This window comes from Hyla sarda, chromosome 8, assembly GCF_029499605.1.
Source record: "Hyla sarda isolate aHylSar1 chromosome 8, aHylSar1.hap1, whole genome shotgun sequence".
In the NCBI taxonomy this organism is placed as follows: domain Eukaryota; kingdom Metazoa; phylum Chordata; class Amphibia; order Anura; family Hylidae; genus Hyla; species Hyla sarda.
The window spans coordinates 136,694,024-136,718,316 of record NC_079196.1 but is presented as its reverse complement, the minus strand read 5'-3'; the positions used below and the strand labels follow the sequence as shown (position 1 = coordinate 136,718,316).

At 43.4% G+C, this 24,293-nt stretch overlaps 1 long non-coding RNA gene across 1 annotated transcript; it reads right to left on the bottom strand.

Annotated features, from left to right (window-relative positions):
• Nucleotides 1-902: 902 nt before the first annotated feature.
• LOC130284957 (uncharacterized) lies at nt 903-24,080 on the bottom strand. The gene is made up of 4 exons (XR_008847197.1): nt 24,012-24,080; nt 22,400-22,493; nt 21,116-21,209; nt 903-1,534 (listed from the first exon to the last, which is right to left on the bottom strand). It is a non-coding gene; the product is annotated as an uncharacterized LOC130284957 (long non-coding RNA).
• Nucleotides 24,081-24,293: the final 213 nt, after the last annotated feature.

Here is a 24,293-nt window from a genome sequence, read left to right as displayed (position 1 = left end):
TCATGTCTGGTTCGCTCTCATATCTGGCTTGCTCACTTGCTCTCATATCTGGCTCGCTTGCTGTCATATCTTGCTCACTCGCTTGCTCTCTTGTCTGGCTCGCTCTCTTATCTGGCTCGCATATCTGGCTAGCTCGTTTTCATTTCTGGCTCTCTCGCTTGCTCTCTTGTCTGGCTCGCTCTCTTATATGGCTCGCTCACATATCTGGCTTGCTCGCTTGCTCTCATGTCTTGCAAGCTCTCATATCTGGCTCGCTCGCTTGCTCTCATATCTGGCTCGCTTGCTTGCTTTCATGTCTGGCTCGCTCGCTCTCATATCTGATTCGCTCGCTCTCATTCCTGGCTCTCTCGCATATCTGGCTCGCTCGCTCTCATATCTGGCTCGCTCGCTTGCTCTCTTGTCTGTCTCGCTCTCTTATATGTCTCGCTCGCATATCAGGCTCGCTCCCTCTCACATCTGGCTCGCTCGCTTGCTCTCATATCTGGCTGGCTCGCTTGCTCTCTTGTCTGGCTCGCTCTTAACTGGCTCGCTCTTACATCTGGCTCGCTCGCTTGCTCTCATACCTGGCTCGCTCGCTTGCTCTCTTGTCTGGCTCGCTCTCATATCTGGCTCGTTCGCTTGCTCTCATATCTGGCTCGCTCGCTTGCTCGCTTTTCTGGCTCGCTCTCTTATTTGGCTCGCTCGCATATCTGGCTAGCTAGCTCTCATATCTGTCTCGCTCGCTTGCTGTCATGTCTGGCTCGCTCTCATATCTGGCTCGCTAGCTTGCTGTCATGTCCGGTTCGCTTTCTTATCCGGCTCGCTCTCATATCTGAAGCAATTTTCATAGAAAAGGACCACTATAGTCCAGGCGCTGCTTAATCCAAAGATGCAAGGATGCAGGGAGGTATTGTAAACCAGAAGCTTTTATTGTATTACAGCATACAAGTTAAAAGGATCATGACGTGTTTCGGGGTCTATTGCCCCTTCCTCAGATGATCTGAAGGACTACTGACACCAGCAGACCTTATATAGGGACATAATGGAGGTGATCCAGGTAAAAGGGTTGGGCAGAATGTGATGTCACATCCAGTTCATTTACAATTAACATAGTGAAAAATACAAAAAGAAATACACTTTACATACATAGATGGTATCGCTATATTCATGCAGAATAGAGCCTTATACTTTTCTATTTTTTCCCTGTTAATATAAGCATAGCTTATATCTATCACCAAATCAGTAGGAAATGTGTCCCGGTAGTGTTACATCAGAGCGAGGCTCCATTAAGAGAGCCGTCATGATAGTAAACAGTGTAACATGTGGGGCCAGTTGTAAACATAACAGTCCCGATGTACACAGAGCGCTGGCAGGTTGCACGATCGCAGCGCGCGCCAGCGTTTCACCGACAAACATCTCTATGGACGCGTTGCTAGGCTGACAGCTCTGTGGACACAGAGGCAGCCAATCGGATTGCCAGAGGCGCGGCCTGCGCCGGAGAGCTGTCAGGAGAGCGAGAGGTACGGACACATATTGTATCTCCGATCTTACAACTCTAAAGGAAGAAGGGAAGGAAAAAAAAGGCTGTATTAGCAGACAAAAAGGAAAAGGAAAAGAAAGCAATTACTATTTACTGAAGAATAGAATGATAGGAGTCTACTTAGCTGCCACCTATAGGGGATGTTAGTGCTCCAGGGGTGTTGCCAAGGGCAACAGCACAGTGATCCCAATACAATATAGATACACTATGCATGCTAGGTATTGTGGCCTCAAGTTTAACATAAGGGAACTTGTTTTATAAACCATAGGTCATAGTATATGGGGACATCTTACTCAGAGTACATAAACCGCATAATAAGCAATTATAGATGCCATATCATAAATGTAAACAGATCGCAAATACATAAAAACAATATAATTAGAATGTAATATAAATAGATAGATGCATAACAGGCCAATTTAGCATAAATAGATGTAAAATTAATAGTTAATAGATACTATAAATATATAAAAAATTAATAATATCAATATGCTCTGAAAAAACATAAAACCAATATAAAAACAATTGAAATAGATATACTGGCTTTTCATCTGAGGGTGGGTCACTAAAAGGACCGAGAGTGGTCAGTACCACAGCACAATGCTATAAAAATAATAGTAGTAATAAATATAAAAAAAAATATATATATGAAAGGTGCATCATGCACTTTAGCATGAAGATTTCTTTCTTTTTTTCTTTCTTTATAAATTGCTTCCTATTTTTACAGATTTTTACAGTGCACTTTCCACCATTTCTTTAAGACCTGACGGTACCAGGGTCTGGAGTTTGAAAATCCAAAAATTCTCCCTCCTCCTCAATAGATTAAACCGTTGGGGATTATCCAATGCTATACTCTCAATGGCTACAAGTTTGATGCAGCCAAAGTCCGAATGATGATGAGAAACTAGATGCCGTGACACACTATGCAGTGTAAAACCAAGGTTAGTGTTGCTACGGTGTTTATTGATCCTGTCTCGCAGGCATTGTGTGGTACGGCCCACGTATTGCAGCCCACAAGGGCACTCTAAAAGGTATATAACAAACCTTGTGGAACAATTGATAAAGGTCTTGATATTAAAAGTCTCATTAGAATTATTTGAACAAAAAGTTTTAGTACGATTTGAAATTGTGTCACAGCACTTGCATCTCGCATGGCCACATTTAAAAGACCCAACCGTAGTTAAAAAGGTTTGGGAATTTTTCTTAGGTATCTTCAATCTACTAGGTGCCAGGATATTCTTGAGTGTCCGGCCCCTCCTGAAGGTGATGCCGGGCTTAGGGGGAAGCAGGGGTTTCAAAAAAGGGTCTTTACATAAAATGGGCTACTAGAGCTATATAAACAACCTTGGGGATGTCAGTCCCCTCAGGGAAACCCTGACTAAAGACCCTCCGGTCTAAAACTTAACTTTTAATATTTTCAAATAATAATTAAAGGTGCTCATTTGCCATCAGGTGGCAGTGTGTGATTAAAATTACAATCCCTTATTTGTTAAATTTCAGTTCTATAGCATACTATGCTTGGATGTCATGACCACAAAGATGTGTTTGCAGTATTCTGCTCTGATGCTGTCTACAGACTTGGCATCACGCATCTCCGTGGTCCACCCTATTTCAAAGACCGGGATTGAGCTAAAATTTATTATCCTCTGACTCAACGTTTCGCCAGTAGGGACTGGCTTTTTCAAGAGTGTTAGGTACACTGAGTTATGGCGCCTCTTGCTATTTATGCCCTCTCTACTGATTGCGCTAATTGTTTGAGGTTCTCATTAGCCAATCATTCATCATACTTCATCTTACATCATGCGCATCATAGGTTTGTGTCTCGCTCATTGGCGGATATTGTTTCAGTATTACCCAATAGTAATGATGTCTCTGCGCATGACATCGGACTTCATCTTACCGGCGTCTGAGCCGCTCGTTCTGGGGATCTATACTGCGCATGTATTGTAACTTAGAGTTTTCTCGGCATGTCGATACCTTACTGCGCATGTCTTTTGACTTAGACTCTTTCATCAGTTGACCGCTCTGCTGCGCAGTTCTGTTGACTTAGTTTTTCTGCTATGCTCGTATATGTTTATATACTGCGCATGTCTCTTGACTTAGAATATTTCTTCCCGAGTATCGTCAGACCGCCGTGTTTTAACAGTTAGTATATTCTTCACTCATCACTAGATTTGGAGTCTTGCAATGCTCTATCAGACTGCCTTACTTTAGCTGTCAGTGTATTCTTTAGAAGTTATGATTACAATTTAATGACCTGACTGATGTTACAGTTACAATTTAATGAACCCAACACGATCAAAGGGTAACATTATGTATTGGCAGTCGGTGTATATACTTTACTTATCCTAAAGTTAAGATCTTTTATCCTCTTTCAAGTTATCTTGTTTTAGTTGTTATTATACACTTACACTTATGGTTTAGTAAACTCACAATATCCAAAACTATATATATAACTTATTTCCTAATGTTTTACTTTGTTTTTGTTGTGATTTGATATATATAAAATAATATTGGTGACCTTCATGTCTTACTTTTTTTAGAATGTATATGATTATTCCCATCCAGTAGAGGGGTAACCAGGCTCCGGCGGCGACGTCCCCAGGACTGCCTACCAACCACAGCCGACAGACCAAGGTAAGTATATTCATAGGAATAAATATTTGGGCATATATAGAATTGTAATCTGCCTTTGGTTATAATATTTGTCCGTTTAGAATGTATGAATATGGGTTTGGGCATGATATGTAGATATGAGATTGATTCTCTACTTGATGTTGCAGTAGGCATTATTAGTCCCTGCCTAACCCAGTGTATACACTGTTCCCTGGTGTTCACAGTTTGTTTTGTTCCTTTTCCTTGCTCAATTTTTATTCCATGAATGCTGAATAGGTAAAATCCTCATTTAGTCCTCTTGGACTCTTGCTTTTTAGGCGGTATATCCACTTTGTCTCTTCTTTGAGTAGTGTTCTGTCTATGTCTCCTTTCCTTTCACCAACTAGCATTTTCCTGAGTCCCCAGAATTTTATGGTAAATCTCTCACTCCTATGGACTGTGTTCATATGTTGCGCAAGGGGGGAATCTGCTTCTGTTCTGATCGTACTAATATGTTTACCCACTCTTTTGCAGAATTCCTGGATTGTTTTGCCAACATATAGCTTATGGCATGGGCATTGTGCTACATAGATAATATTCCTCGTTCCACAGTTTATGTAGTCCCATATCTCATAATGTTTCCCATCTACTGAATTAGTAAACTTCTTAATTTTTGGTATGAATTTACAATTAACACAGTGTCCGCAAGCGTAGGAACCTTTTAATGACGTGCTTAGCCAATTAGTGGGGTTCTCCACTCTGTTAGAAAAGTGGCTATGGACCAATAGGTCTCGTAAGTTCTTACCCCTGCGATAAGTCAATGCTGGTCTTGGACTTAGTCTTTCTTTCAGGTCCTCATCTGATAAGAGTATGTGCCAATCTCTCTTCATTATTTGATAGACTTTCTCTGAGTAGGCATCGTAGGTGCCAATGCATCTTATCGGTCCTTTCATATCATTAGAATTCTCTCTCCTTTTATCTCTCAATAACTCTGATCTCTCAGTTCTTTTGGCTCTGTTATATGCTTTTCGCATATATTTAGGGGGGTAGCCTCTTTGTCTAAATTTCCTAAATAGATTTTGACTTTCTATCTGGAAGCTCTTCTCCTCAGAGCAGTTTCTTTTCGCTCTGAGGTACTGTCCCACGGGGATGTTGCTTCTCAATGATGTTGGATGCCAACTTTGCCATTGTAGTAAATTATTGGTAGCTGTGGGTTTCCTATAGATGTTTGTCTGTATTTTATTATTCTCATCAATGTGAATTGTTATATCCAAAAAGTTCAGTTGTTTTCCTCCTATTTCAGAGGTAAATTTCATGCCTATCTGATTTTCATTTAGTTTATTCACAAACTCCGAAAACAAAGAAGGTAACCCATCCCAAAAAATTAAAATATCATCAATATACCTCCCCCAAAAAGAAATGTGCTCTGTGAAACAACTAAAATCATCACCAAAAACCAACGTGTTTTCCCACCACCCTAAAAAAAAGATTGTCAAAAGTAGGTGCACAAATGGTCCCCATAACGGTGCCTTTTACTTGATTGTAAAAGACCCCGTCAAACCAAAAATAATTGTGTGTAAGGACAAACAATAATAATTGAGTGACAAATGAATTGTGATTCAAAAATAATATACTTCTTGTGTCTAAATAAGTTTTCACTGCTGTGATTCCTAGGTGATGTTGAATATTACTGTAAAGGCTTTCAACGTCAAGACTCATTAATAGTGTTGTGCTCGTGACTTGAAGATCATTGATCTTAGTGACAGTGTCTTTGGTGTCCTTTAAGTATGAGGTTAGGGAAGGTACAAAAGGTGCTAATACTTGGTTTAAATAACTGCTTGCCCCTTGGGTAAGGTTATTATTTCCTGAGAAAATTGGTCGTCCTTTTAAAGGACTAGTCCCTTTGTGTGTCTTAGGCAGGGCGTAAAAAGTAGAGATAGTTGGTTTGGGATTGTAAATGTATTTCATTTCATTTTCAGAAATTAATCCCTCTGAGACTGCTGAACTGAGAATCGTCCTCAACTCCTGTAGGTAAGTAGTAGTGGGATCATTCGGAATAATTTTGTATGTTTCAGTATCATCTAGAATTGCACGTACCATTTTACAATATTTAGGGGTATCTAAGATGACTACGTTCCCTCCTTTATCAGACTGTTTGATCGTTATTTCATTCTTCTGTTTAAGTATTTCAAGTGCCTCTCTCTCATCCTTATTAAGATTATTACCTATTTTAGAACTCTGTGGATGTATTTGTTGTATCTCTTTGGTTACCAGGTTTACAAATGTTTCTATTTCAGCATATTGGGAAAAGGTAGGGTACATTTTGGACCTTGGTTTAAGGTCTGTCATTGGGGCTACTCTGCTCATGGTGCCGTCCTCACTTTCCATCAGTAGTGTATGTAAAGTATCCACAACCTGTCAATCCTGAGAGGCTAGTGATCTATCTGTTCTAAGCTGATTATTATGCCATTTATGAAGGGCTAGCTTACGTGCGAACAGATTAACCTCCTTCACCCATTCAAATTCGGGTAGCTTCTGGGAGCCCTCTCAGTCTCACATTGTTACGGCGATTCCTATTCTCTATATCGTCCATGTGGTCAGCAAGGGCTCGATGAGTAAGGGAATGAGAGGAGACAGTGGACTGCAGGTCAGTGATGGTATGAAGAACCGTAGACTTGAACTCCTCTAGCGCACCAACCCTCTCCTGCAGGGTACAAATGTCATCCTTGACCGGCTGTAGGTCCGGTCTCCAGCTATGTTTCATATCAAGGGCCAGGGCCGCCATGTCTGCTTTGGTGGGAAGTAGCGCCAGAAGGGCCTGTAATTCTGGATGACCCTTCAACAGAGCCACAGCCTGAGCAGGAGGAGGCAAGTCAGGAGCGAGCATGGCTGGTGTCACAGTTGGGCCCTTTTCAGTGGCAGATGTTCGCTCAGGTGAGGCGCTAGGTCCCACAGGTATTATCCCTCCTCCCCTGTTTGCTGGTGAAGGAGAGGGCAGAGTGTGGGTAGAGCAGTGGGGAAGTTCATGGCTAGTACCAGGCAGTGCATGCTGGGCAGATGGGAGAACAGGGGTGGTTGTCCCGTTAAACTGGTCCTCCACAGCGTGCTCCCCTTCTGAGGAAGATATATACAGTCCCGGAGAGTCTGGGGGGTTTCTGAGGATAGGGGGGGAAGCTCTGTGATAATGTGGGCGACAAGGCCCCTCCTCTGGTCCCAGAGATAGTGGGGAGGGCAGAGGGCCCCCCAAGACGCTGCCCCGCCGAGAGGTCCCCCATATCTCCTACCTCAGCTGACATGGCCGTCTGCGATGAGGGCTTCTCCAGGGTCACGGCAGCAGCGGGAGAGGGTGGCGCACGGAGCTGCGTCTGTGAGGGAGCTGACGGCAGTGACAGGACTCCACTACCAGACTCCGGTGCAGAGCTGTGTGGGCCTTCCGGTCCGGGGCGCAGAGAGGACAGGTCCCTTCTTGTCGAGACTCCAGCAGGGGAAGAGGGCTCACTCAGCTGGGATCTCCTGGGTAAGTCCAATAGTGCCGGGAGATGGTTCCGGTGCGGCCCGGCAGTGGCACCGCTTCCTTTCTTGTCAGCACGAGGGGGTTGGTGGGCGGGCGTCTTGTCCGGGTGAGGCGTCCGCGCCATCTTGGAAAGACTCGCCATCTCTCCGTGCGGGCCTTCAAGCTCCTGTAGAGGGCTAAAATAGTTGGAGATGGTCACCGTAGGATGCTGGGGTGATCCCCTGTGCTTGCGGTTCCTCCCCGACCTCCGTGTGCTCATGGGTGCAGAATAATTCCCCTAGAATAGCGGCCGTGTAGCGGAGCTCAGTAATCCTGCTGCCAGCTTCTCACATGGCTAGCCACGCCCCTCTTTTATTTCACTTTTATAAGTTTCTAGATGTTTCTGCAATTTTTGCTCCAAATTACTGTACTCTGAGTTAGTGACAAAGGTTTGTATCTGCGTAATTTCGGTGTCTAGTTGGGTAGTAATTTTGTGGAGAAAACTTTTCTCGTATTCCAATAGATAGTTAATAAGCCTTAAGGAGTTTTCTGTCTGCAAATTTTCCCACCCTCGTAGAAAGGTCTCGTCTTCTCTATGTGTGCTTGGTATTAGGGTAGATCTCAGACCTCTATATACCAATTTTTGTTGCTGGTAGGTTTCCAGACTGGAAACCTCCCACCAGCTACGTATATAGACTTTATAAGTTTTTGTCAGGGTTTTGAAAGCTTGTTGGATATCTGTTTGATTTAAAGGAAGGTTTATTACTGAGAATACATGTGTCACTTGTGACATGAGGAGTTCGGCATTCATGGGCTGAGAAAGGAAACCAGACATTTCTGGTTGGGGGTTACTTGGGATGGTATCTAGTACCTCCCATAAATACAATAACTAACAAAAAATACCCCCAGGAGGATCTATGGGCTACTAGAGCTATATAAACAACCTTGGGTATGTCAGTCCCCTCAGGGAAACCCTGACTAAAGACCCTCCGGTCTAAAACTTAACTTTTAATATTTTCAAAATCCTTTGGATTCACAAAATCTGAAGAGAGCCTATTAAAAAGAGGATTGTCCTTCACACCAACACCCAAGTTCAATGAATTTGAATGGGTGAAGGATGTTAATCTGTTTGCACGTAAGCTAGCCCTTCATAAATGGCAAAATAATCAGCTTAGAACAGATAGATCACTAGCCTCTCAGGATAGACAGGTTGTGGATACTTTACATACACTACTGATGGAAAGTGAGGACGGCACCATGAGCAGAGTAGCCCCAATGACAGACCTTAAACCGAGGTCCAAAATGTACCCTACCTTTAACCCAATATCCTGAAATAGAAACATTTGTAAACCTGGTAACCAAAGAGATACAACAAATACATCCACAGAGTTCTAAAATAGGTAATAATCTTAATAAGGATGAGAGAGAGGCACTTGAAATACTTAAACAGAAGAATGAAATAACGATCAAACAGTCTGATAAAGGAGGGAACGTAGTCATCTTAGATACCCCTAAATATTGTAAAATGGTACGTGCAATTCTAGATGATACTGAAACATACAAAATTATTCCGAATGATCCCACTACTACTTACCTACAGGAGTTGAGGACGATTTTCAGTTCAGCAGTCTCAGAGGGATTAATTTCTGAAAATGAAATTAAATACATTTACAATCCCAAACCAACTATCTCTACTTTTTACGCCCTGCCTAAGACACACAAAGGGACTAGTCCTTTAAAAGGACGACCAATTGTCTCAGGAAATAATAACCTTACCCAAGGGGCAAGCTGTTATTTAAACCAAGTATTAGCACCTTTTGTACCTTCCCTAACCTCAAACTTTTTGTTTGACTGGGTCTTTTACAATCAAGTAAAAGGCACCGCTATGGGGACGATTTGTGCACCTACTTTTGCCAATCTTTTTTTAGGGTGGTGGGAAAACACGTTGGTTTTTGGTGATGATTTTAGTTGTTTCACAGAGCACATTTCTTTTTGGGGGAGGTATATTGATGATATTTTAATTTTTTGGGATGGGTCACCTTCTTTGTTTTCGGAGTTTGTGAATAAACTAAATGAAAATCAGATAGGCATGAAATTTACCTCTGAAATAGGAGGAAAACAACTGAACTTTTTGGATATAACAATTCACATTGATGAGAATAATAAAATACAGACAAACATCTATAGGAAACCCACAGCTACCAATAATTTACTACAATGGCAAAGTTGGCATCCAACATCATTGAGAAGCAACATCCCCGTGGGACAGTACCTCAGAGCGAAAAGAAACTGCTCTGAGGAGAAGAGCTTCCAGATAGAAAGTCAAAATCTATTTAGGAAATTTAGACAAAGAGGCTACCCCCCTAAATATATGCGAAAAGCATATAACAGAGCCAAAAGAACTGAGAGATCAGAGTTATTGAGAGATAAAAGGAGAGAGAATTCTAATGATATGAAAGGACCTATAAGATGCATTGGCACCTACGATGCCTACTCAGAGAAAGTCTATCAAATAATGAAGAGAGATTGGCACATACTCTTATCAGATGAGGACCTGAAAGAAAGACTAAGTCCAAGACCAGCATTGACTTATCACAGGGGTAAGAACTTACGAGACCTATTGGTCCATAGCCACTTTTCTAACAGAGTGGAGAACCCCACTAATTGGCTAAGCACGTCATTAAAAGGTTCCTACGCTTGCGGACACTGTGTTAATTGTAAATTCATACCAAAAATGAAGAAGTTTACTAACCCAGTAGATGGGAAACATTATGAGATATGGGACTACATAAACTGTGGAACGAGGAATATTATCTATGTAGCACAATGCCCATGCCATAAGCTATATGTTGGCAAAACAATCCAGGAATTCCGCAAAAGAGTGGGTAAACATATTAGTACGATCAGAACAGAAGCAGATACCCCCCTTGCGCAACATATGAACACGGTCCATAGGAGTGAGAGATTTACCATAAAATTCTGGGGACTCAGGAAAATGCTAGTTGGTGAAAGGAAAGGAGACATAGACAGAACACTACTCAAAGAAGAGACAAAGTGGATATACCGCCTAAAAAGCAAGAGTCCAAGAGGACTAAATGAGGATTTTACCTATTCGGCATTCATGGAATAAAAATTGAGCAAGGAAAAGGAACAAAACAAACTGTGAACACCAGGGAACAGTGTATACACTGAGTTAGGCAGGGACTAATAATGCCCACTGCAACATCAAGTAGAGAATCAATCTCATATCTACATATCATGCCCAAACCCATATTCATACATTCTAAACGGACAGATATTATAACCAAAGGCAGATTACAATTCTATATATGCCCAAATATTTATTCCTATGAATATACTTACCTTGGTCTGTCGGCTGTGGTTGGTAGGCAGTCCTGGGGACGTCGCCGCCGGAGCCTGGTTACCCCTCTACTGGATGGGAATAATCATATACATTCTAAAAAAAGTAAGACATGAAGGTCACCAATATTATTTTATATATATATCAAATCACAACAAAAACAAAGTAAAACATTAGGAAATAAGTTATGCCAAATAACATGCCGAGAAAACTCTAAGTTACAATACATGCGCAGTATAGATCCCCGGAACGAGCGGATCAGACGCCGGTAAGATGAAGTCCGATGTCATGCGCAGAGACATCATTACTATTGGGTAATACTGAAACAACATCCGCCAATGAGCGAGACACAAACCTATGATGCGCATGATGTAAGATGAAGTACGATGAATGATTGGCTAATGAGAACGCCGAACAATTAGCGCAATCAGTAGAGAGGGCATAAATAGCAAGAGGCGCCATAACTCAGTGTACCTCACACTCAATTAGTGTACCTCACATTTAATTAGCTCAATCCCGGTCTTTGAAATAGGGTGGACCACAGAGATGCGTGATGCCAAGTCTGTAGACAGCATCAGAGCAGAATACTGCAAACACATCTCTGTGGTCATGACATCCAAGCATAGTATGCTATAGAACTGAAATTTAACAAATAAGGGATTGTAATTTTAATCACACACTGCCACCTGATGGCAAATGAGCACCTTTAATTATTATTTGAAAATATTAAAAGTTAAGTTTTAGACCGGAGGGTCTTTAGTCAGGGTTTCCCTGAGGGGACTGACATCCCCAAGGTTTTCCGTTTTGGAAACAGTAGCGTACCAGGTGTTTTTCATTTTTTTATTGGGGAGGGGAGAGGTATGTGTATATGTAGGGTTTTTTACTTTTTATTTTAGGTTAGTGTAAGTGTAGTGTAGTGTTTTTAGGGTACAGTCACACGGGCAGAGGTTCACAGCAAGTTTGCCGCTGGGAGTTTGAGCTGCAGCACAAAATTTGCGCCATCTCAAATTTGCAGCACTCACTGTAAACCTTCACCCATGTGAGTGTACCCTGTACATTCACATTGAGGGGAGGGGGGGGAGGGGGCAAACATCCAGCTGTTGCAAAACTACAACTCCGAGCATGCCTTTTTGGCTGTCCGTGCATGCTGGGAGTTGTAGTTTTGCAACAGCTGGAGGCACACTGGTTGCGAAACACGAAGTTAGATAACAAACTGGTGTTTTGCAATCAGTGTGCCTTCAGCTGTTGCAAAAACTACAAATCTCAGCATGCAGTTACAGCAGAAGGGCATGCTGGGACTTGTAGTTATGCAAAAGCTAGAGGCATACTGCTACAACTCCCAGCATGCCCTTTGGCTGTCCGTGCATGATGGGGGTTGTAGTTATCTAACAGCTGAAGGCACACTGGTTGCAAAACACTTGAAAGTTCATTACTTAACTTAGTGTTTCCAAACCAGTGTGCCTCCAGCTGTTGCAAAACTACAACTCCCAGCATGCATGGTCTGTCAGTGCATGCTGGGAGTTATAATTGTGCAACAATTGCAACAGCTGGAGGCACTGAGGTAGGAAACTGACAATGTTTCCCAACTAGTGTGCCTCCAGTTGTTGCAAAACTACAACTCCCAGCATGCCCAGACTGCCCAGGCATGCTGAAAGTTGTAGTTTAGCAATCTCTGAAGGATCAGATGTTGCCGAACTACAACTTCCAGCATGTTTGGGCAGTCTGGTATGCTGGGAGTTGTAGTTTTGCAACAACTGGAGGTCCACAGTTTGGAGACCACTGTATAATGATCTCCAATCTGTGCTCTTCCAGATGTTACAGAACTACAACTCCCAGCATGCCTGGACAGACTGAGCATGCTGAGATTTGTAGTTTTGCAACATATGGAAGAGCACAGATTGGAGACCATTATACAGTGGTCTCCAAACTGTGGACCTCCAGATATTGCAAAACTACAACTCCCAGCATGCACAGAAAGCCAAAGGCTGTCTGGGCATTCTGGGAGTTGTAGTTTTGAAACTCCCAGAGGCAGCGGTGAGATCCCTGTACGGCGATCTCACTGCTGCCAATGAAGATGCCGCCCTGCTGCTGGAAACTCATCGCCGGGACGCACCACCGCCGGGACCGCCTGGAGGACGCTGCTCGCGCCGGGACCGCTCGGGACACCGCATGGCCGGGTAAGTGACGCCGGGGAATGGGTAAGGGACACTATTCTGCTGTTAAAAATAGTGAGCCCTTAGCCCACGGGTAAGTTCACCACTGCTCTATAGGTGATATTAGAGAGCGATTAACACACAGATGGATTTGCCGCAATTCTACTGTTAGGCATGGATAAGTTCACCACACTTCTGTAGGTAATATTAAAGAAGCCCTTAGCCCGCAGCCAGATTTACCACCGTACTGCTGTCAGTAGTAGTAAACACAGTCCTGTAGTTAGTAGTGGGAAGCAGATTGGGAAGCACAGTTCTGCTGTTAGTGATAGCACACACTTAACCTCTTCAGGACATAGGGCGTATGGATACGCCCTGCATTCCGAGTCCTTACGCCCGTGGGAATTCCGGTTCCCACCGCTAGCCGGTTGGGGACCGGAGCCGGATGCCTGCTGAAATCGTTCAGCAGGCAACCCGGCATATCGCCCAGGGGGGTCATTATGACCCCCCATGTCGGCGATGGCCGCAGATCGCTGGACAATTCAGTCCAGCGATCTGCGGCGATTCCGGGTCAATCGGGTCTCCAGTGACCCGGAATTACTGGCTGATCGGGGCCGTCTCTGACAGCCCCGAACAGCCAGAGCCTGCAGGGGTGAGGTGGCACTGGTGTCCCCTCACGATCGCCCTGATTCGTCGGCCGGATTACCGGCCGACCAATCAGGGCGCCAGCTGCGGGTGTCACTCCCGCAACCCGCTACACCCCTCTTCCGGAGGACGTGAGCGGGTGCGGGACGTGCACCCCGGGTGCTGGGGACCCCGATCCCCGGCGTCAATGTTGGGATCGAAGCCCCAGGAGCAGCCGCGGCGACGACGAGGGACTGACCTGCGCGCCGTGGATCGTTGGAGGTGAGTGACAGCCTCCTGCTGTTGCTTAGCAACAGCTCCCAGCATGCAAAAAGGGCATGCTGGGAGCTGTAGTTATGCAACAGCAGGAGGCAGACCACCACAACTCCCAGCATTCCCTTATGGGCATGCTGGAACTTATGGTTTTGCAACAGCTGGAGGCACATTTTTTCTATGGAAAAGTGTACCTTCAGCTGTTGTATAACTACAACTCCCAGCTTGCACAAAAAGCTAAAGTGCATGCTGGGAGTTGTAGTGGTGCATCTGCTGGTTGCATAACTACAACTCCCAGCATGCCCGTTGGCTGTCGGTGACTGCTGAGAGTTGTAGTTTTGCAACAGCTGAAGGCACACTGGTTGTGAAACTTAGAGTTTTTTTTTTTACCTAACTCAGTGTTTCACGACCGGTGTGCCTCCAGCTGTTGCAAACTCCAACTCTCAGCAGTCAATGAACACCATGCACCGTACATGCTGGGAGTTGTAGTTTTGCAACAGCTGGAGGCACACTGGTTGTGAAACACTGAGTTAGGTCACAAACTCAGTGATACATAACCAGTGTGCCTACAGCTGTTGCAAAACTAAAACTCTCAGCATGTACAGTCTGTCAGCGCATGCTGGGAGTTGTAGTTTTGCAACAGCTGGATGCCCCCCCCCCCCCCCCCAATGTGAATGTACAGGGTACACTCACATGGGCGGAGGTTTACAGCAAGTATCTGGCTGCAAGTTTGAGCTGCGGCAAATTTTCTGCCGCAGCTCAAACTGCCAGCGAGAAACTACTGTGAACCCCCGCCCGTGCGACTGTACCCTAAAAACACTACACTACACTACCAAAAAATAAAATAAAAAGTAAAAAACACTACATATACACATACCCCTACACAGCCCCCCTCCCCTCCCCAATAAAAATGAAAGTGTCTGGTATGCCACTGTTTCCAAAACAGAGCCTCCAGCTGTTGCAAAACAACAACTCCCAGTATTGTCGGACAGCCGTTGACTGTCCAGGCATGCTGGGAGTTTTGCAACAGCTGGAGGCACCCTGTTGGGGAATCACTGGTGTAGAATTCCCCTATGTCCACCCCTATGCAAGTCCCTAATTCAGGCCTCAAATGCGCATGGCGCTCTCACTTTGGAGCCCTGTCGTATTTCAAGGCAACAGTTAAGGGTCACATATGGGGTATCGCCGTACTTGGGAGAAATTGTGTTACAAATTTTGGGGGGTATTTTCTGCTTTTACCCTTTTTAAAAATGTTACATTTTTGGGAAAACAAGCATTTTAGGTAAAAACATTTTTATTTTTTTTTTACACATGCAAAAGTCGTGAAACACCTGTGGGGTATGAAGGTTCACTTAACCCCTTGTTACGTTCCCCGAGGAGTCTAGTTTCCAAAATGGTATGCCATGTGGTTTTTTTTTTTTGCTGTCCTGGCACCATAGGGGCTTCCTAAATGCGGCATGCCCCCAGAGCAAAATTTGCTTTCAAAAAGCCAAATGTGACTCCTTCTCTTCCGAGACCTGTAGTGCGCCAGCAGAGCACTTTTCACCCCCATATGGCATGTTTTCTGAATCGGGAGAAATTGGGCTTCAAATTTTTAGGGGTATTTTCTGCTATTACCCTTTTTAAAAATGTAAAATTTTTGGGAAAACAAGCATTTTAGGTAAAAATTATTATTATTTTTTTACATTTGCAAAAGTCGTGAAACACCTGTGGGGTATAAAGGCTCACTTTATTCCATGTTACATTCCCCGAGGGGTCTAGTTTCCAAAATGGTATGCCATGTGGTTTTTTGCTTTTCTGGCACCATAAGGGCTTCCTAAATGTAACATGCCCCCCAAAAACCATTTCAGAAAAACATACTCTCCAAAATCCCCTTGTCACTCCTTCCATTCTGAGCCCTCTACTGCGCCCGCCGAACACTTTACATAGACATATGAGGTATGTGCTTACTCGAGAGAACTTGGGCTACAAATCCAAGTAAAAATTTTCTCCTTTTACCCCTTGTAAAAATTCAAAAATTGGGTCTACAAGAACAAGTGAGTGTAAAAAATGAAGATTGTGAATTTTCTCCTTCACTTTGCTGCTATTCGTGTGAAACACCTAAAGGGTTAAAACGCTGAGTGAATGTCATTTTGAATACTTTGGGGGGGTGTAGTTTTTATAATGGGGTCATTTATGGGGTATTTCTAATATGAAGACCCTTCAAATCCACTCCAAACCTGAACTGGTCCCTGAAAAATATCGAGTTTGAAAAATTTGTGAAAAATCGGAAAATTGCTGCTGAACTTTGAAGCCCTCTGGTGTCTTCCAAAAGTAAAAACTCATAAATTTTATGATGCAAACATAAAGTAGACATATTGTATATGTGTATATAAACAACCTTGGGGATGTCAGTCCCCTCAGGGAAAACCCTGAATAAAGACCCTCCGGTCTAAAACTTAACTTTTAATATTTTCAAATAATCTAACGATGAGTGAAGAATATACTTAACTGCCAAAACACGGCGGTCTGACGATACTCGGGAATAAATATTCTAAGTCAACAGACATGCGCAGTATATAAACATATACGAGCATAGCAGAAAAACTAAGTCAACAGAACTGCGCAGTAGAGCGGTGTACTGAAGAAATTGTCTAAGTGAAAAGACATGCGCAGTAAGTTTCCGATATGCTGAGAAAACTCTAAGTTATAATACATGCGCAGTACAGAACTCCGGAACGAACGGATCAGACGCCACTGAGATGAAGTCGGTTGTCATGCGCAGAGACATCATTACTATTGGGCAATACTGAAACAACACCCGCCAATGAGCGAGACACAAACCTATGATGCGCATGATGTAAGATGAAGTACGATGAATGATTGGCTAATGAGAACGCCGAATAATTGGCGCAATCAGCAGAGAGGGCATAAATAGCAAGAGGCGCCATAACTCAGTGTACTTCACACTCTTGAAAAAGCCAGTTATTACTGGCGAAACGTTGAGTCAGAGGATAATTGATTTTAGCTCAATCCCGGTCTTTGAAATTGGGTGGACCACGGAGATACGTGATGCTAAGTCTGTAGACAGCAATAGAGCAGAATACTGCAAACAAATCTCTGTGGTCATTACATCCTAAGCATAGAATGCTACTAAACTGAAATAAATAAGGGATTGTAATTTTAATCACACACTGCTACCTGATGGCAAATGAGCACCTTTAATTATTATTTGAAAATATTAAAAGTTAAGTTTTAGACCGGAGGGTCTTTATTCAGGGTTTTCCCTGAGGGGACTGACATCCCCAAGGTTGTTTATATAGCTCTAGTAGCCCATAGATCCTCCTGGGGGTATTTTTTGTTAGATATTGTATATGTGAACCAAAAAAAAAATGTATTCGTAATATCCATTTTCCTTACAAGCAGAAAGCATCAAAGTTAGAAAAATGCAAAATTTTCAAATTTTGCATCAAATTTACTGATTTTTCACCAAGAAAGGATGCAAGTATCGACAAAAATGTACCACTATGTTAAAGTAGAATATGTCACGAAAAAACAATCTCGAAATCAGAATGATAACTAAAAGCATCCCAGAGTTATTAATGTTTAAAGTGACAGTGGTCAGATGTGCAAAAAACGCTCTGGTCCTTAAAGGAGTGGTCCAGTGGTGACTCAGTGGTGAACAACTTATCCCCTATCCTAAGGATAGGGGATAAGTTGCAGATTGCGGGGGGTCAGACCGCTGAGGCCCTCTGCGATCCCCTGTATTGAGCCCCGACAGCCCGCGGGAAGGGGGCGTGTCGACCTCCGCACGAGGCAGCGGCCGACACGCCCCCTCAATACAACTCTATGGCAGACCCGAAGCGCTGCCTTCGGCAATCTCCGGCTCTGCCATTGAGATGTATTGAGGGGGCGTGTAGGCCGCCGCTTCGTGCGGGGGTCGACACCCGCTATCTGGCCAGCAAGCCGGGGCCCTGTACAGAGAGATCGCAGGGGGCCCCAGTGGTCGGACCCCCCGCGATCTCAAACTTATCCCGTATCCTTAGGATAGGGGATAAGTTTTTTCACCACTGGACTACCCCTTTAAGGCCAAAATGGGCTTGGTCCTGAAGGGGTTAACCCACCTCGGTTCTGTAGGCAATCATACAAAGCACCTTAAGCATTCAGCTAAATTTACCACAGTTCTGCAATTAACACATAGGTGGATTTGTCACAGCTCTGCAGTTAGGGATAGTAAGCATTTAGCCCTTCAATAGGTTTGGTAATAGGCAATCGGCATGCAGATAGGTCTACCACATCTCTGCCATTTGGCCCGATACTGTAGATATTAGTGATAAATTCTTTAGCGCACAGATGAGCACTTAACACAAGGATAGATTTCTATTTAGCACACTTTACCACCATTATGCAGTCAGTTGTTAGTATTAGCAGTGGAAAAAAAAGGCCTGGTTGGAGCATCACAGTTCTATCCCATGTGGTGCAACACAGAGAATGGAGTGGTCTCACCCATCTGACAGCCTGTAGTCCGATCCTTTCCTCCACGCTGTAAGCATTCAGATAAATTTACCACAGTTCTGCAGTTAGCACATATGTGGATTTGTCACAGCTCTGCAGTTAGGGATAGTAAGCATTTAGCCCTTCAATAGGTTTGGTAATAGGCAATCAGCATGCAGATAGGTTTATCACATCTCTGCCATTACCAATGGCAACCGCAAGTAGGTTTGCCCCAATACTGTAGATATTGGTGATAAATTCTTTAGTGCACAGATGAGCACTTAACACAAGGATAGATTTTTATTTAGCACACTTTACCACCATTATGCAGTTAGTTGTTAGTATTAACAGTGGAAAAAAGAAAAAAAAGAAAAAGAAAGCCTGGTTGGAGCATCACAGTTCTATCCCATGTGGTGCAACACAGAGAAGGGAGTGGTCTGACAGCCTGTAGTCCGATCCTTTCCTCCACGCTGTACCGCCACACTCCCAGCTCAGTGGGCACCTGCAGCCACAGGCTCTTTTCTTTCTTTTCCTTCCTTCCTTAATGCACTGGATCAGCACCCCTTCCTCCAGGGTCATGCTCCACAAAATGTTAGCTATCCATCGCCGTACCCTCGCTCCCCCGTCCCGGCCTCTCTTTGTATCACTCTGCCTCCGGGGTGCCAGCACAGTCTCCTGCGTCTTCTCCCGTCAGCGTCCAGCACGCTCCCCGGACCTCTCATGAGACTCCGGCAGGAGTCCCCGCTCGGAACACGATCCCAGACTGTCTCAGCTTCCCCGGGCGGCGAGCGGCATGGCTCAGCAGCAAACAGCAGGTGCCACACTGCAAACGATCCTCAGCACAGGTCATCATTCCTCCATTCAATCTCGGCCTCAGCAACAAGGCTGGGGCCCTAGCACAGGGCTGAGACTAGATCTCAGCCATGAGGTTTCAGGATCAGGAGGAGGAGCTAGCTCCATTTTTCACCATATTTTGGAGTTTTTCACAAAAAATGAAGCATGTATCAACAAAGATTTACCATTAAAATAAAGTACAATATGTAAAAAAAATAAATTAACTCAGAATTGTGTTGCTCAGTAAGCATTTCAAAGTTATTATAACTTAAAGGGGTATTCCAGGCCAAAACTTTTTTATATATATATATCAACTGGCTCTGGAAAGTTAAACAGATTTGTATATTACTTCTATTAAAAAATCTTAATCCTTCCAATAGTTATTAGCTTCTGAAGTTGAGTTGTTGTTTTCTGTCTAACTGCTCTTTGATGACTCACGTCCCGGGAACTGTGCAGTTCCTATGGGGATATTCTCCCATCATGCACAGCTCCCGGGACGCGACATCATCATTGAGCAGTTAGACAGAAAACTTCAGAAGCTAATAACTATTGGAAGGATTAAGATTTTTTAATAGAAGTAATTTACAAATCTGTTTAACTTTCCAGAGCAAGTTGATATATATAAAAAAGATTTTGCCTGGAATACCCCTAAAGGGGTACTCCAGTGAAAAACTTTTTTTTTTAAATCAACTGGTGCCAGAAAGTTAAACAGATTTGTAAATTACTTCTACTAAAAATTTTTTATCCTTCCTGTACTTATTAGCTGCTGAATACTACAGTGGAAATTCTTTTCCGTTTGAAACACAGAGCTGTCTGCTGACATCATGAGCACAGTGCTCTCCACTGACATCTCTGTCATTTTAGGAACTGTCCAGTGTAAAAGGAAATCTCCATAGCAAACATATGCTGTTCTGGACAGTTCCTAAAATGGACAGAGATGTCAGCAGAGAGCACTGTGCTCATGATGTCAGCAGACAGTTCTGTTTTTCAAAAATACAAGAATTTCCGATGTAGTATTAGGCAGCTAATAAGTACAGGAAGGATTCAGATTTTTTAATAGAAGTAATATAGAAATCTGTTTAACTTTCTGGCACCAGTTGATAAAAAAAAAAAAAAAGTTTTTCACCGGAGTACCCCTTTAACCCCTTAACGACGCAGGACGTATATTTACGTCCTGCGCCGGCTCCCGCGACCCCGCATCACATTGTGTCGGTCCCGGCGCTCATCAACGGCCGGGACCCGCGGCTACTACCACACATTGCCGACAGAAGCAGGGCTGCCATCAGAAATGTTGGGGCCCCTTACACAGCTCAATGCTTGGGCCACCCTCCCATGGCCCACTACCAAGTCTGCCCCCGGTGCCCGCCTGCTATCTTACCCATTGTCTATGAAAAAAAATATTTTAAAACATACAAGAAAAACAAGAGCCCTTTAATTTAAAGAGGAAGGAAAGAGTAAATATCACTATACATATTACCATCTTACAGTTATTGACCAAATCCTGTGTACTGAGACCCATTTTACCAATAATACCAGCATACAAGGAGGAAAATTATCACTATACATATTACCATCATACTGTTACTAACCAAATCCTGTGTATTGAGACCAATTATACCAATAATAATACCGGTATAAATGTGAGAAATATACCGCCACACCATGACCACCACATAGTGATTGAAATAAAACCACTGAACATAGACCAATATCCCCCCATACAAAGCCCACATAGTAGTGACCCTGGCTCTGCAGTCCCTGTGATTACAGTGCAGTAACATCTGCTGACTCACAGGAGGCGTCTTCTTGGAGTGGTTCTCTTTCCTTTTCTATCGTGCTCTGACCATCATGAAGTCTTCTTCCAACCATGACTCCTCTTGACAGAATCTGCCAGACAACAAATATATTATGTTCACACTTTTTCAGCACACTTCTAACATGTTCCCTACTCTAAGTAACCCAAATAATGCCTTACTTGGTGCCCTGAATAGTATAAGGAAGTATTTAAGTGTGTTGGAGAAAAGGGTAGGGGGATAGGGTGGAGGGTAGGTTATTTAAGGTAGAACCCCACCAGTAGGTCGATAATGCCCCTAGTAGGTAATGCCCTCAGTAATGCTCCCAGGTAGGTTATGTCCCAGTAGGTAGGCAGTAGGTCATTCAGCTAGATAGGTTGTAGTTAATGCCCCCTGTAGGCATGTAATAGATAATGCCCCCAGTAGGTAGTAAGTTATTCCCCCAGGTAGGTAATGCCCCCGAGTAAATAATGCTCCCAGGAAATAGTGTCCCCCCCAGGTAGGTAATGTCCTAGTAGGAAGTGTCATCAGTAGGTAGTGCCCCCAGGTATGTCACGCCTCCAATAGGTAGTTCCACCAGGTAAGTAATGCCCCGGGTAGCTTGTAGCAGCCCCTGTACTGCCCTCAGCCCATCCTGGTGTCGACCTGGAATAAAGGGCTGGCAGAGAGATAGATAGATGGATATGAGATAGATAGATAGATATGAAATAGATAGATATGAGATAGATAGATAGATAGATAGATATGAGATAGATAGATAGATATGAGATAGATAGATTCGAGATAGATGAGATAGATATATATGAGATAGATAGATGTGAGATAAATAGATATGAGATAGATGGATATGAGATAGATAGATATGAGATAGATAGATAGATAGATATGAGATAGATGAGATAGATATATATGAGATAGATAGATGTGAGATAGATAGATATGAGATAGATGGAAATGAGATAGATAGATATGAGATAGATAGATAGATATGAGATAGATAGGTAGATATGAGAAAGATAGATATGAGATAGATATTATAGATAGATAGATAGATATGAGATAGATATGAAATAAATAGATGGCTTTGGCTGTATTGAGACCAATTATACCAATAATAATATCAGTATAAATGTGGGAAATATACCGCCACACCATGACCACCACATAGTGATTGAAATAAAACCACTGAACATAGACCAATAACCCCCCATACAAAGCCCACAGAGTAGTGACCCTGGCTCTGCAGTCCCTGTGATTACAGTGCAGTAACATCTGCTGACTCACAGGAGGCGTCTTCTTGGAGTGGTTCTCTTTCCTTTTCTATTGTGCTCTGACCATCATGAAGTCTTCTTCCAACCATGACTCCTCTTCACAGAATCTGCCAGACAACAAATATATTATGTTCACACTTTTTCAGCACACTTCCCACATGTTCCCTACTCTAAGTGCCCCAAATAATGCCTTACTTGGTGCCCTGAATAGTATAAGGAAGTATTTAAGTGTGTTGGAGAAAAGGGTAGGGGGATAGGGTGGAGGGTAGGTTATTTAAGGTAGAACCCCACCAGTAGGTCGATAATGCCCCTAGTAGGTAATGCCCTCAGTAATGCTCCCAGGTAGGTTATGTCCCAGTAGGTAGGCAGTAGGTCATTCAGCTAGATAGGTTGTAGTTAATGCCCCCTGTAGGCATGTAATAGATAATGCCCCCAGTAGGTAGTAAGTTATTCCCCCAGGTAGGTAATGCCCCCGTGTAAATAATGCTCCCAGGAAATAGTGTCCCCCCCAGGTAGGTAATGTCCTAGTAGGAAGTGTCATCAGTAGGCAGTGCCCCCAGGTAGGTCACCCCTCCAATAGGTAGTTCCACCAGGTAAGTAATGCCCCGGGTAGCTTGTAGCAGCCCCTGTACTGCCCTCAGCCCATCCTAGCGTCGACCTGGAATAAAGGGCTCGCAGAGAGATAGATAGATGGATATGAGATAGATAGATAGATAGATATGAAATAGATAGATATGAGATAGATAGATATGAGATAGATAGATATGAGATAGATATGAGATATATATATATGAGATAGATAGATGTGAGATAGATAGATATGAGATAGATGGATATGAGATAGATAGATATGAGATAGATAGATAGATAGATAGATATGAGATAGATGAGATAGATATATATGAGATAGATAGATGTGAGATAGATAGATATGAGATAGATAGATATGTGATAGATGGAAATGAGATAGATAGATATGAGATAGATAGATAGATATGAGATAGATATATATGAGATAGATAGATATGAGAAAGATAAATATGAGATAGATATTATAGATAGATAGATATGAGATAGATATGAAATAGATAGATGGCTTTGGCTGTCTGGGCATCCTGGAAGTTGTAGTTTTGTAACAGCTGGAGGCACCCTGGTTGAGAAACAATGAGATAGTGTATATTTACCTCCAACTCATTGTTTATCAAAAAGGGTGCCTAGAGCTGTTGCAAAACCTAGGCTGTGTGGGCATTCTGGGAGTTGTAGTTTTGCAGTTTTGGAACAGCTGGGGGCACCCTGGTTGAGAAACAATGAGATGGAGGTAAATATACACTATCTCATTGTTTTTCAACCAGGGAGCCTCCAGCTCTTACAACACTACAACTCCCAGTATGCCTACACAGTCAAAGGCATTCTGGGAGTTGTAGTTTTGCAGTTTTGGACCAGCTGGGGGCACCCTTGATAAGAAACAATGAGATCGAGGTAAATAAACATTATCTCAATGTTCCTTGACCAGGGTGCCTCCATCTGTTGCATGAGATAATGCCTATATACCTCCCAATAATCCCCAAATTGCATCCTGCACACGAAACAAAATACCCCCCCCCCCTTCCTAGAAAGTTACTTACTTTTTGATGGGCAGGAGCCAGCTGTAGGCATTGGAAGGCTTCCTCTTCCCCACGGTGAGCTGGTATCAGTGTCTCTGGAGCAGGACATGTGATCCTGCTCCACCAATAGTCTGAGGGGGCGGAGCCATACCTCTCTGCTCTTCTCATCCCAGGCAGACAGTGCAGTCCCTGCGCTGATTTTACAGGGCCGCATGCTGCATGTGTAAAGACAAAATGTGGCTGGCAGCAGCGTGCCCCCCCCCCCCTCTTCCTCAGGAAGTGCCCGACCGTCAGTCTGCCTCT